Genomic DNA, 14,162 nt, shown 5'->3' with positions numbered 1-14,162 from the left:
GGTCTCCAGATGTTCCTGGACTCCTAGAAGCCTTCACCTGTGCTGATCAGGATTTCTTGAGTGTTGTAGTCCCAAGAACATCTGGGGACCCAAGGCTGGGAACCATTGCAACAGAGAACTGATCAGTTTATTAGTAGCTGTATTTGATTATGTTTCTCTATGAGCCCCTCTTCAGACTAATTGATGCAAATGAAGTAGTCACTATTTAGTCACGCTGTAAGAAAAGAAGCACGGTAGTAGAATTAAAATTGCAGAACTGTCTTTCAAATGTTGAATACTATGCAAAATTGTTTTTCCTTAGTATCTTTGCTTTCTTCTGTTTGGACAAAAATTAGTGAAGAAAATCTTAAAAGATTTAGTAGGTCAATGAGATACAGCTTCCACATGGCTGCTACTGAAAGGCAAGTTATCTCTGCCAGCATATCACTCAGCAGGTGCAACATTTGACAGCATGTTATCTGTGGAGTCACCCAGTAGCTTGCCGTGTTTCCACGCAAGGAATTATGAAATATGGCTGCCAGTAAAGTGGCACCAGAAACATAGTTTTATTTATTTATTTATTTATGTAAATCTCCATGTGGAGTTTGCAGTATTTAAAACCACCCTGTACTCTAGCAGGAAGCTGTGCCTTAGTTGCTATTTGACAGGTGGTGTTTCTTGCTGTATTGAGCCAGGAGAAGCTGCACTTTTTGAAACTTTCGTACTATGCAGCAAATGAGCCTCTTTGTGAAGAGCTGAAAGCCTCATAAATGCAGATGTTTGCGTCACTAGAGAGTTGTTGTTTTCAGAGGTAAATGCATGTGGTAACTGGCCTCTATGGAGTCTTAAAAGGTAACTTCTTCTGGAGAGTTGCTATGTTGATTAACAACAGAGTATTACTGATCTTCTAGCTGGATCCTGCACATTAGTAGAGGGGCATCCACGTTCATCCGTTGCATCAAAAACAACAAGGAGTCCTAGTGGCACCTTAAAAGGCTAACAAATTTTATTCAGCATAAGCTTTTGCCACCTGCAGCCCATTTAATCAGATACATTTGCAGTGAGGAGCAGTCCTCAGAAGCATAGGGCAAATAAAACGTGGTAGTTTGTACACTGACAGACAATTCTTTATTGGATGATACAGGTCTCCAGTATATAATGCAACTATAGTATAAATAAGTTATATGAAGGCATAATAAGTCTCTGAATATTCAACACAAAGGTTTAGCCTAATGCTTCCATGAATAAGAATGTACTGTAAGTCAGCAATCCAGCACTCATTGTACACAGTTCACAAAGAGCACTTTTTGTAATGTTGAAACACATTTAATTTTGTTGTCCAGGTTTGCTACAGGGAGCCCACTAGGGATGAAGATGGATAGAATCACATTTTTATTCAGATTAGGAACACACTAGTGCCTTCATGAACTTTCCTCAAAATAGATGACAGGAGTTCAGCTTCAGTGGGGCTTTATTCTCTCCTTATGTATACAGACCTCTCTGAGTGTCGGCCTTCAGCTCAGAGAAATAAAAGTGTGTTGCAAAAAGAGAAATAGCTTATGATGTGTGTAGATGCCTGTTTCATAACATGGAGCGGGATGACTTAGCTGAGAGGAAATCTACACCTGAGAGTTTGTCCATCTTATATTTGTTTAAAGTGAAAAGTAGTTTGGTCAGGTTGTTTAAAACATATCCACTCTTTTTCCCTTTTCTTAAAAGGTTGCTGTTCTTCCTCAGGGGGGAAAAAAAATCCAACGCTGCTCAGGCTCCTTTAGCAATTGTTTGATTTTCGCTATTACAGAGTAAAGTTGCAGCTATAGCCTCGTATATTCCCTCTGATTCATCAATTTTAAGTTAGGACCTTTAAAAACTACCCAGTTTCCATAGTGGCATTGCTTGGTATTTCTGCAATCTGCATTTAACTGCAGTGTTGAAGGTGCATGTTATGCCCATTATCACTGTATGTGCTGTCCCGTGGCGCATAGAAGTAGGTAATTAAACCGCCTGTATGACTTCGTTTTGAACTGGCTTTGCCTTTATGGTTTCCCTCCCATGTAATCTTGGCATCTTCAGTTTGGAAACTGTGTAGTTCAAATTAAACTACAGTTCAGATTGTTCTTTGATTAGGAACTGCAAGAGATTTGAAACCAGTTTTAAGTTTGTAGCACAGCTGTCTTTGACTTGTCTTCTTTGGCTTGCTGTGGCCCTTTTTCTCTTGCGCCCGTGTTCCCACTTATGAGGTGCGGGGGGGAGGGAACGCTTGCATGTTTGAAGAGTAAGTGCCAAACTTTAAAAAAAATCAGTTGCAGACTCTACCTGGGCACTAGCTTTTTAGCCTTCCATTTTAAGAGGTCAAAGAGGGAGGTTATGGGTTTCACTCATTTAATGCTGTGAACAAGACAAAATCCTGAGTTAGCTGCCAGCATGCTTTACTTACTGGAGTATTTGTGAATGGAAAAAATGTGCAAGTTCCTTTAAAATCTGCCTGTCTTCCTGAATAATTTTATTTCCGAGAAGGAACTGCTGCTGTGAACTTAAAAATGAATGTACAACTTTTTTTCCTCCTAGATGGATGTAAATATCTGTATACAAAAAGGTTCAATCCGTAAGGCAATAAACGCATTGATGTAACAAAGGCTGCTATAGAATTATTTCTTATCATCACATTGTTTCATTTGTGGAAATACCGTCATTTCTTCATTCTACTTTTCTGCAGTGGTGGGATAAATGAGTATTGCAGCAATGGAATAAATTAATGAGTTACAATTTGCATAAAACAGGCAGCTAGAAAAACAAGAGTAGATAAAAACAGCCAACATAAAAACATCCACCTTTATCCAGCAGTAGAAGAATACAATCAATTAAGAATAATAATTACACATTATCAAGTTGATTCTAACTTATGGTGACTGTTTCCAGGGTTTTCTAAATGTGAAATACTCAGAAATGATTTCTTCTGTTGGTGCACGGGGATTATGCAGCTTGCCCAAGTCTACAGTTGTTGTTTAGTCGTTAAATCATGTTGGACTCTTCGTGACGCCATGAACCAGAGCACACCAGGCCCTCCTATCTTCCACTGCCTCCCGAAGTTTGGTCAAATTCATGCTGGTAGCTTTGATGACACTGTCCAACCATCTCATCCTCTGTTGTCCCCTTCTCCTCCTCCCTTCACACTTTCCCAACCTCAGGGTCTTTTCCAAGGAGTGTTCTCTTCTCAGGAGATGGCCAAGTATTAGAGCCTCAGCTTCAGGATCTGTCCTTCCAGTGAGCACTCAGGGTTGATTTCCCTCAAAATGGATAGGTTTGTTCTCTTTGCACTCCAGGGGACTCTCAAGACCGTTTTTTGCGCTCTCCTCTTTCACCCTCATTACGAAGTTCTTTAATTCCTCCTCACTTTCTGCCATCAGAGTGGTATCATCTGCATATCAGAGATTGTTGATATTTCTTCCGGCAATCTTAATTCCAGTTTGGGATTTATCCAGTCCTGCCTTTCGCAAGTCTACAGAGACTCACTCTTCTCATGGGAGGCACGATTTGGAATCAAACTGAACCATTTATCTGCAACAAGGTACAGTATCCAGTTCATTGAGCTATACAAGCAGCTGCAAAGGGACATATCCTTACAAAGTACACTTCTCCCTTCAACAACACTGGAGTAGTTCAAAATCCATGTATAACTCTTATGCCCCTTAAACGTAACTACAAAGCATAAGGAGTTGATTCTCTCTCTCTCACACACACACACGCCCTTCTTCCTGACCTGTTTCAGCTTCCCGGCATGCTCCAGCCCCCTCGTCAGCCACCACATAGAAGGGGCATGACAAGAGAGGGGGGCAGTCGAGCTGCGCCATCAGATTGTTTGCTGCCACACTCCCTACAACAGCACTATGTAAGCTGAGACCCACCTTTCTCAGGCCACTTTCTGGAGACAAATACTGTACAGTATTTATTGATTATTTGAGATTTGAACTGTTCATTTATTGAAAACACACACACACACACACACACACACACACACACGTATAACAAAACCATGCTGCTCTGATCCATGTTGTCTGTTGTATCAAAGGATCTTGATTTGTGCTTGTTGGAAATAGTTCTAATTTAGGGCAGTGGCTTGGCTGTCTCTAAAGCTGACCTACTGCTTTCCTTTTACACAGCTAACTCCTGTGTTTTTATTCACAGGACCGAATAACAATTCTCACTACTAATTGGAAGCTTGAAGGGAGGCTGGGAATGGCAAGGAAGTGGAGTCTGCAACCAGATTTAGTCATGTGCCAAGAATACAAGAGGATAATGGCTTGAGCTATCCTGTCTCTTTAGGGCGGATGGCTAAAGGTCCCCAGTGTTTTAGGACAATTATTTCTTACGATCCCATTAGCCCTAGCAAGTGGTGGGTGAAATGTTACAGGATTTGTAGGCCAAAACATCTCAAGGCCTGCAGTTGCCTATTCTTGACTTTGAGATTTTGAAACTGGAATAGTTCCTTTCAGTTCAAGTTGGGCAGTGATAAAGGTCAGATCAAACAGACGATGGATAGATCAATGCCTGTCCAATCTTGGGGATCAAGAACTCTTTACATTTTTGTTTGTTTGTTTTGTGTGGGGTCTGTGTAGCAATCAAATCTTGTTTTTCCAGCTGAATCTGAAATGGAACTGTGTCTCTTTTTCTATTTAAAACCTTTTTTTCCTTTGGTAAAATAGCATTTCTATGTTATTTGTGAAACCCACAAAATGTTTTCTCTTTACCATGAGCGAGCCTTATAATCTATTTTGCTTTCTGGTTTTATCATTTTTCTACAGAGACTTTATTTTTCTATATGCTCTTGTTGTGTGTTTTGGACACCACTTTGTGACTTCTCCATTTATAGAAATCTAACTAATAATTGAAATATAGGCAAGATGCTTCTTTTCAGAGCCCTGTGGCAGACTAGTTTGTAATTCTGGTACACTCAGCTTTTAGAAAAGTGTCTCACAATTTTATCTATCCAGTGATAGTGAGGTGTACCGGAGGGTAGTGCGCCATTCTCTTGTGCCTTTCCAAAATACAAAAATTCTTGATAAACATGCTGGGCTTGCTATAGGTAAAATTAGCCATATCAAAGCCTCACTTTGGCAGTCCCATTAGTCTCACAGACCATACTCCAGAAGGCCATTAGTTTTATTCATAGATGCTACGTAAATAGATTATTGCTGCACCATTCACACTTGTTGAAAAACAAGTCCAGTCCTGACAATTGCTTTGTGTTTGGTTGACAAGTGGTTAACTGATGAAAAAGTACGCTTCTGGGATTTTCCCTTGTGTGGTGTCTCTTTGGGTGAAGAGGACATCCTGCAGAATATCTTGACTGCTGCCACTGATGTTGTCAACATTCAGGCTGCCCTTTGCTATGGAAAGCTTGGCATCCTTTTGCCTGCTGACAACGCGAGCACTATAAGCGTCAAATAAAAGCTTTGTGGGCCTTTAGCACCTTTGTTGTCTGGCACCTTCCTTCTAATATTCATGCCATCATATTGATTCCAATTTACACGAACCTTTCCAGGTTTTTTTTTTTTTGGTTTTTTTTTTTAAGGCAGAGAGTAAAGTGCACTATGGTAGTCCACTGAATCAGTGGAAGTGATGGAGTTTACTCACCTAATTTCGCAGATTCACTTGGCCTACTGTAGTGCCCTTTACCACACCAAGCAACATCTTGACCATTATGTTTCCATCTCATGTACTGATCTCTTTATCTTTCCTACTGGAATTACTAGATTCTATTTCTTTGTCAAATTTGTTCTTCATTCGCAAGGGATGCCAGAGTGGCACACGTCATCTTAATATGGCAGTGACAGTACATATAAGACATGTTAATTCTATTGATTTTTTTTAAATGAATGAATGAATGAATGAATGAATGAATGAATGAAAATACAATGGTTTTGGGGGGAAGAAGAGGGTTATGTCAGCTATATCATTTTCAAGAGGGTGTTCCAAAGCTGGGATGCCAGCAGAGAGAAATCTCTTCTGCTTGTGCTCAATGTATTTCTGCTACTAATGGCCATCCTGGGTAGGACCAGCTCATAGGCAGGATTGCAGGAAGGGAGCTACTATTTCAGCTGCTCAGAGTCAAGTCCACTGAGGACATTAGAAGTGAGACCTGGCCCTCAGTTGAGGGAAGCAATGGACTTAAGGCAAGATTTATTATCTATGTTCCATTCAGGTCGGAATCCTACATGCCATGTTTCTGAACATTTTTCAGGGACAACTCCATCTTCCTTATCTTTACAGAAAATTCACACTGAAGGAAGCAAAGCTATGTCTGGAGTCCACAACTTTAGAGGGTATGCCGGATGTTCACTTGATCTTTCCCAGGAAGTAGAAAGCTAGGCCAAGAGTTCTCTCTTTTAAGTATTGGGATTCTATGCAGGTGAGTTCTCCATCCTCAGAGCTCAAGTCCAGATGCTGCATGTTTGTAAATCAATGGATGGCCCTGGGCCTGCCTGGAGCTTTCCCTAGTAGGAGCCATTGCTTTGTATGTTTCTTGAAACATTTGCCACTGAGAACGATGCCAAGTAGAAGAATTGTTTATGTAGCCATGTAGCCATGTAGGCTGAGGATGTTGCTAGCCTGGGTCTTAACCCCATGGCATAAGATGGTAGTTGTACTTTATTGTTCTCACTCCATATGAGATGGATGAGCCTGGGGCAGGCAATCCTTGGTGATGAGGGACAACTTCTTTCTGGTGGTAATCCGTTAGGGGCCACATGTGAGTTGTGGATGGAGTTAGTGCCACCCCTTTCTACCTAACCATCTTCATCTCCCTCTTACTTGTCGTTGTTTAGTGGTGTCCGACTCTTCATGACCCCATGGACCAGAGCACGCCAGGCCCTCCTGTCTTCCACTGCCTCCCGGAGTTGTGTCAAATTCATCTTGGTTGCTTGAATGACACTGCCCAACTATCTCATCCTCTGTCATCCCCTTCTCCTCTTGCCGTCACACTTTCCCAACATCAGGGTCTTTTCCAGGGATTCTTCTCTTCTCATGAGATGGCCAAAGTACTGGAGCCTCAGCTTGAACATCTGTCCTTCCAGTGAGCACTCAGGGTTGATTTCCTTCAGAATGGATAGGTTTGTTCTCTCTGCAGTCCAGGGGACTCTCAAGAGCCTCCTCCAGCACCACAATTCAAAAGCATCAATTCTTCAGCAGTCAGCTTTCTTTATGGTCAGGCTCTCACTTCCATACATCGCTACTGGAAAAACCATAGCTTTGAATATGTGGACCTTTGTTGGTGTCACGTTCCCGGGGGTTACAATAGCCAAAGTCCGATAAACCAGTCCAAGGTCAGAGATACCAAGAATGCAAACCAGAGTTCCGAAACAAACTTACAGAGTGCAGTCCAAAGTCAAAGTCCAGGGTCAGATACACAGTCAGAGTCCAGAGTTCAGAGTACGTAGTCCAGGGCCAAGGTCCAAAGTTCAATACCAGCGCAGGTCCAGGGTCAAGGTCCAGAGTTCAGGAACAAGAGATGTGGATGCCAGCCAAGATGTTGACTCCTTGCTTCCACGAAGTTTCTGGCTTCGCTGAAGCTTGTTTTATCCTAAAACAGATCCTTGAGCTGTTGGAAAGCTCTCTATTCTGCTAGTACTCAGGGCTAGGTGAACGCAGGTCCCTGTGGAAAGCCTTAGAGCGATCCTCTGCTCTTCTTGCCCTGAGTCTTTTCCGAAGTCTGCCCCGAAGCCTGTCTGCTGTGGAGGGAGAACCTGGAGGCTGCTCAGCTGTTTCCGATCTCTCCACATTCTCCTCAGCCACAGTTAACCCTTCTGGGTCCAGATCTTCGGAAGCACTCATGACAGTCGGCAAGGTGATGTCTCTGCTTTTTAAGATGCTGTCTAGGCTTGTCATCGCTTTCCTCCCAAGAAGCAGGTGTCTTTTAATTTCGTGGCTGCTGTCTCCATCTGCACTGATCATGGAGCCCAAGGAAGCGAAATCTGTCACTGCCTCCATATCTTCCCCTTCTGTTTGCCAGGAGGTGATGGGACCAGTGGCCATGATCTTAGATTTTTTGATGTTGAGCTTCAGACCATTTTTTGCGCTCTCCTCTTTCACCCTCATTAAGAGATTCTTTAATTCCTCCTCACTTTCTGCCATCAGAGTGGTATCATCTGCATATTGGAGGTTGTTGATATTTCTTCCAGCAATCTTAATTCCACCTTGGGATTCCTCCAGTCCTGCCTTTCTCATGATGTATTCTGCATATAAGTTAAATAAGCAGGGAGACAATATACAGTAGGCTGCTGTAAAAGCAATGAATAGTTCTCCTGAAAGAGTGGGCTTTGGGGGGTGGATCATTTATAGAGAGCTTTGAAAATTAAGCCCAGGGCCACATTAGCTCAGGCTGAGGGCCTCAGGTGTAAACTGCTGCATGTATACATTAAAACTAGCCGCTAGTTTCTTACTGTGAATACAGTATTTCTGAGACACCCTGCTACTAAACATGCATCCCGCTGTAGTCTTTATGTTTGCCCACTAGATGGCAATAGCTTAAAGAGAATTTGGGTTCTGGCCTGCCGTCCATAACGATTACAACTTTCTTTCACTGTGGTCCACACAGGAGATTGACAAAGTTTATGAGCAGTGAGTGTGCGTGCATGTTCAGACTTAACATATAAGTTTGCTTCATCCCAGAGCCCGACTGAGGTGGAAAGAGCAAATCTTAGGGAACTGTTGGATAAAAGAGCTGCTTTTTCTGGTTCATTTGGTGAAGGTGATTTTTAAAAACACATACTTACAGACAAACAGAGAGAATTTAATTAGCTTCAATCACAAATTGCAATGACAACTTTCCATATAAAGATGAGGTCATCTGAACCGGGCAATATGTCCCCCTTTAAAAGGGACATACTGGCTCCAAGCCATTAGGGATATTTGCAAACATTTCAGCTAAAACCTCAGATTTTCAAGATAATATAGCACTTCAAATAGCTTGTTTTGAGGCCATTTTCCCTACTCACTTGAATTAGTTTTATTCCCATTCCCATCCCACTTACAATAATATTTTAAATGGGACTTTGGGAAGAGACTGTTCCAAACATACAAGTTCATCTGCTGAAGTGACACCTATGCTCTTTGTGTGAAACACATTACTGTACACAGCTGCTCCTGTATCTGTCGTGTGTACCTGCGCTTAGTCTCATAATGCCTAACACTTCTGGCTAGAGTGATCCATATCAAGATTTAATCAATACATTGTGTCTTTATGTTGCACCAAAATATAGTCTCTCTCCCTCCCTCCCTCTTTCTCTCTCTGCTGTGAAGGGCTTTCTTGAGGGTGAAAATATTCCATTTCCTCAATCAAGATGTAAAGACCCTAATTCCTGCTCCCTGGGGAATAAAGCTGCTTTCCTCCCCAGTCTTTTTCTATTTCTAATCAAAAAGATTACAAACATAAGGATTCCCCACCCAGTGGATGAACCCATAAGGTTTACACTAGTGAATGATATTATTTTAGGGTTATAATTTTCTCAGGCCTTTCTTTTTCAGTTTTTCATCCTGGTTTTCCTCCTTGGAAACACCTTGACATGGGTGTGAATTTTCAAATTCCTCACTATGGGACCCATCGTGTACTGAAAAGGAGGCAGTTTGCAAGCATCTAGGGAACTATAGAAATGATCTATTCTGGATGGGCCCATAGGTATACCTCAGAGATCTTCACAGGTAGAAAGCTCTCCCACTGTAGGTGTTCTGCTAGTCATGGAGGGGAAAACTGGGCCTGTTAGGTGTAGGTGTGGATCCACTGGCCCCTTTCCTTTCACCGAGAAACTAATGGAAACCACCCATCCTTACCTGAGGCACTTGAGCTGGCCTAACCAGTGGCCTCCTTTGGTAGCTCACAAGAGTCTAGGAGAACAACTTTCCCTACCTCCTGTCCAGGCTGGGAAATGGAGGTTTAATTTAGCAAATGACCGTACTGTTTGTTTGGTTTTTTTCCTGAGGGAAATTACACTGCAGAAGGCAAAAATGTTGAAGTCAAGGTTGTCCTACTTTGGGTAGATCATGGGAAGTCAGAATTCTCCAGAAAAAGACAATTATATTGGGGAAGGTTGAAGGCAGCAGGAAAAGAGGTAGATCAAATACAAGATGGACTGATTGTCTTAAAAAAGCCACAAGCTTGAGTTTGCAAGAACTGAGCAGGACTGTTGAGGACAGGACATTTTGGCAATCACTCATTCATGAGGCACCATAAGTCAAGGCGACTTGATGGCCCATAATAAAAAATTCCACTAACTGTCAATTCTGATGGCTTTAAACAGAATGTGATTATTTCTTACGTACCAAAATCATGACTGTTACTTTGCCTTCTTAACCTAGTCTCTGTGTGAATTTTTGTCTGAATATCTTGCTTAATATCATCCTTAAGCTTTCAGGCAGTGGGAACGAATTCATTTCAAAAGTGGCGCTGGGATTGTCATTCTGTATTGAGGTAACAATGCTTGGAGAGAGCTTCTTCCATTAGATGGCTATTTAATTAAAACCTCAGCCTGAAAGGGGGCTTGGTGTGCCTTGTCGCATTGAATGTCAGTGGGTAGCAGAGTGTGAATCGTTCTCAAAGAACCAGCTTGGCACTCAGCTCTGCCTTTATCACCCATCATCAGCCTAATGAACAAAGTGCCTGCTTTTGCCACAACAATCAGCAGCGTCTTGGTTCTCAGCAGTGCTGCACAGTGACATGGAAAGAACGCAACAGGTTGTGGCTCATCTCAATAAGTGTTTCAGAGAGACAGAGAGAGAGAGAGAGAGAGAGAGAGAGAGAGAGAGAGAGTTGAAGGAGGACAATTATCTTACAGCAGTGTGGTAATATAACAGTGTGCAAATGAGGCGTGACTCCCCACCAAGAGAGGGTAGCTTGGTTGATAGATGGGAGAGGGCTTTAGTGTGGGCAGACAAGGGAGCTGGAAGAAGGTCAGATGGGTCCGTTGTCACCTAGCTCCGGGAGGGCTGTAACAACTGTTTCGTTTACCACTGGTTTTTAGGGATTTTAGATTTTTCTTAAAGAGTTAATATCTGGTTGACTTGTTTCATTAGAAGAATATATCTGAAGTTGCACATCACCTTGGGGGACAACAACGGAATTAATTACTGTTTTAAGTAACAGATCGACAAAAATACAGTGTTTTGCTTTTGAGTTAGTAGAAACGGCCGACTCGGGCATTTGTACCATTTGTACAGTTTTGTAAAGAACGGCTGCGATGTCTGCTTCTGTGCTTCAAAACAAGTCATTTTGGTTCTTGAAGTCACATCCTAATGGCTAATCAAAGAAGTAGTGTTGCTTTTAAGCAGCATCACAACCAGGGAAGCAGTTGGATGCACAATCATCCTGTATGAGCGCGACCAGAATTGTATTGCTTTCCACCTCTTCCCATTTTGGACAGCTGCCAGGGACCCCCTCCGACCTCCTATCCTATTTCTGCAGGTCAGGGTTGAACTCCAGAGAACTGAGCTTGGAAAAAATAGCTCCAGTCTTATTTTCTCCTTTATTCAGCCCCACTGATGGCCCGCACAGATTCTACTATTAAAAGGGCACAGGGTTACTCCCTATATATCAGTAGCTTGCCTCCAAGTTTCACCATTATTTTCATTTATTTATTTAGCTATACATACAAGTAACAGAGCAATTAAAAATAGAATAAATAACAATAATTAAAAACAATTAAATGTATTCATCATTAAATGTACTAAATAAAAGCCCCTTTAAAAAGTTTAAAAGCACATATAAACAGAGAAAAAGAGAGAAAAAACTTTCCTCTTAAAAGCTGTTCCTAGCAGAAATTTACTTACTAAAAGCTTATCTGAAAACAAAGGTGTCTGCTTGTAAGTGGAAGAAGGAGGAAGCCAGCTTGGTCTTCCAAGGAAAGGAGTAAGGAGTACAACAGTCTAGGAGCAGGTACCAAAAACACTTCCTCCAGTATCCACTCCAAGCATGGCTGTAATGGTGGTGGAACTGAGATAAAGGTCTCTCCCGAAGATCCCAAAATTCAGCAAGTCTCACATGGGGAAATAGAGTCCCTCAGTTAGCCTGGACACGTTGTTTAGGGCTTTATAGGTGTCAGTATTCTATTGATGATAAAAATGACACATGGTGAGCAGCTGAAACTTTCCATCCATTATTTACCTAATGAGACCGATACATGCTCCAAATTAAATAAGCAATGCCAGAGGTACAGCAAATGCAAAAATACTGAAAATAGGCACTTTGACTTTTTCTCCTCCAGTTTTCAACAACAGCATTTATTAAGATCGTCAGGGGAGGTCTCTCTCTCATTCCCATCAGTCTCACACGGAAGAGACTTTGTTGCTGCTCCCAGACTCTGGAACCCCCTCCCACAAGAGGCCAGACTGGCTCCTTTTTGCTGAAGGCAAAGACCTTTCTCTTCAGGCAACCCTTAATAGCTGACTGCTTGAATTGGTTTTTTTAAATGGACAGTTGTGCTCCGAATATGTTTTTGGAACAGCTTTTGTTTACCTTTTTTTACTGTGGCATTTGCTTGATCCGTTGTAGTATTTGTATACTTGCTGTTTTTAGCTTCAAATATTGTCTTTTAATGAGGTATGCCGTCTTGGATCCTTTTTAAGGAGAAAGGTAGGATAAAAGTTTTTAAAATAAATAACTGTGTGTATATAATGTATATATATTCTGACAAACTTTGGTGAAAACTACTGACATACCTTATTAAGATGTTGTGGAAGGAAATCCTCTGTAGGCTTGGTGAAGCTGAAGAGAATTCACACTATCACTAGAACTGCTAGATAGCTCAGTGGCTTAGATCTTGGTACTGCCGAGCCAGAGGTTGAGAATTCAATTCCCTGCTGTGCCTTCTTGACAGGGGCTGGATTCAATGATCTGTATGGTTCCTTCCAGCATTAAGAGTTTGGAGATGATGATGATGATGATATGTCTTTATAAGGTAATGCAGGTCCAGGACGAGAAGGTGTTAAGCAAACTTTCCAGCCTCCCCCTCTGGATTTGGGTCTGAAAGACCAATGGAAAGTGGGTGTGCATGGAAGATAAGTAGTAGGCAAGCACAATGAATGATGTTGCACAACCTAATTCCTGATCAGAGAGCTCATCCCTTAAGACATTGCTGCTGTCTTCCAAACATCTGGCTTGCTGGAATGTCTACTAATGAGACAGCCTTAATCTTGATCTCAAACTGTTTTTTATTTTAAATTGTTTTTTTTTTTTTTTACAAAATCACTGAATGTATGTTTCATGCCATTTATTAATGATCTTTGGCTGCACTGCAACACAGTGTGCTTGCAAGCAAAGCCAATCTTGAGCATGCACAGAAGCTTAACGATAGATACCCTTTCTGTAGGTTGTTGATAGGAGTATTTTTGGTATGTGTTGCTTTGGACAATCATCTAGTCCTCCACTTTTCATGTGTGTTGATTTTTCATATTCTTTATAGATCTATATTCATGACATTTATTCACTACAGCCTTAAGGTTTGACTTATTCCCCTTTATAACTAACTAGCTGCTTCTTAGAAGCAGGCAAGTCACTGAAGCATCTCTTCAGGAACGTCAACATCATCTTCTCCCATCTAGTCCCTTGGGTTAGGGAGACAGCATTTGGGAAGAAAGCATTCTGAGACTAATGACCGATGAGTGTTACAGGAATCACTCTGTTAATAACAACTGTCTTATTTTTGTGTGTTCAAGTCATTATAAATCTTGATTCCTTTCCTTCTTTCATTAAATTGAGACAAGAGAGAGGCATGGTATAATGAGTTGTTTCTATTCGTTTGTTAACTGCGTGGAGAGAATACACGGTATGAATGTTTTGATAAATAAGCCATTGTTATTCTAACAGCTCTCCTCTGCTTTTTGTTTGGCTCGTTGTTGTTTTTTCCCTCTTACTCTCAAATCAAAGCTATGGCTGACTAAGGCCCCCCCCCCCCCGACATGGAAAGAGCTGCAGTTTTTCAATATAAAACCTAAGGCTTCTCTTGCAGATCTGCTAACTTTCCTGTACGGCTATACACTTTGAACACCTCAGTCGCCTCCGTATGTACCTATGTCAAGGAAAAACAAACAAACCAAAAATTAAGGACGACAAAAACGTTGTGTCACCTAAAAGGCCATCTGCTATATTTCCATATGAACTTTCGTGGACAAGCCCACTTCCTCAGACATAAGAGTGG

The sequence above is a fragment of the Pogona vitticeps genome, chromosome 2 (genome assembly GCF_051106095.1).
Source record: "Pogona vitticeps strain Pit_001003342236 chromosome 2, PviZW2.1, whole genome shotgun sequence".
Lineage (NCBI taxonomy): Eukaryota > Metazoa > Chordata > Lepidosauria > Squamata > Agamidae > Pogona > Pogona vitticeps.
The sequence above is the reverse complement of the archived record's forward strand: the minus strand, read 5'-3'. Positions refer to the sequence as shown.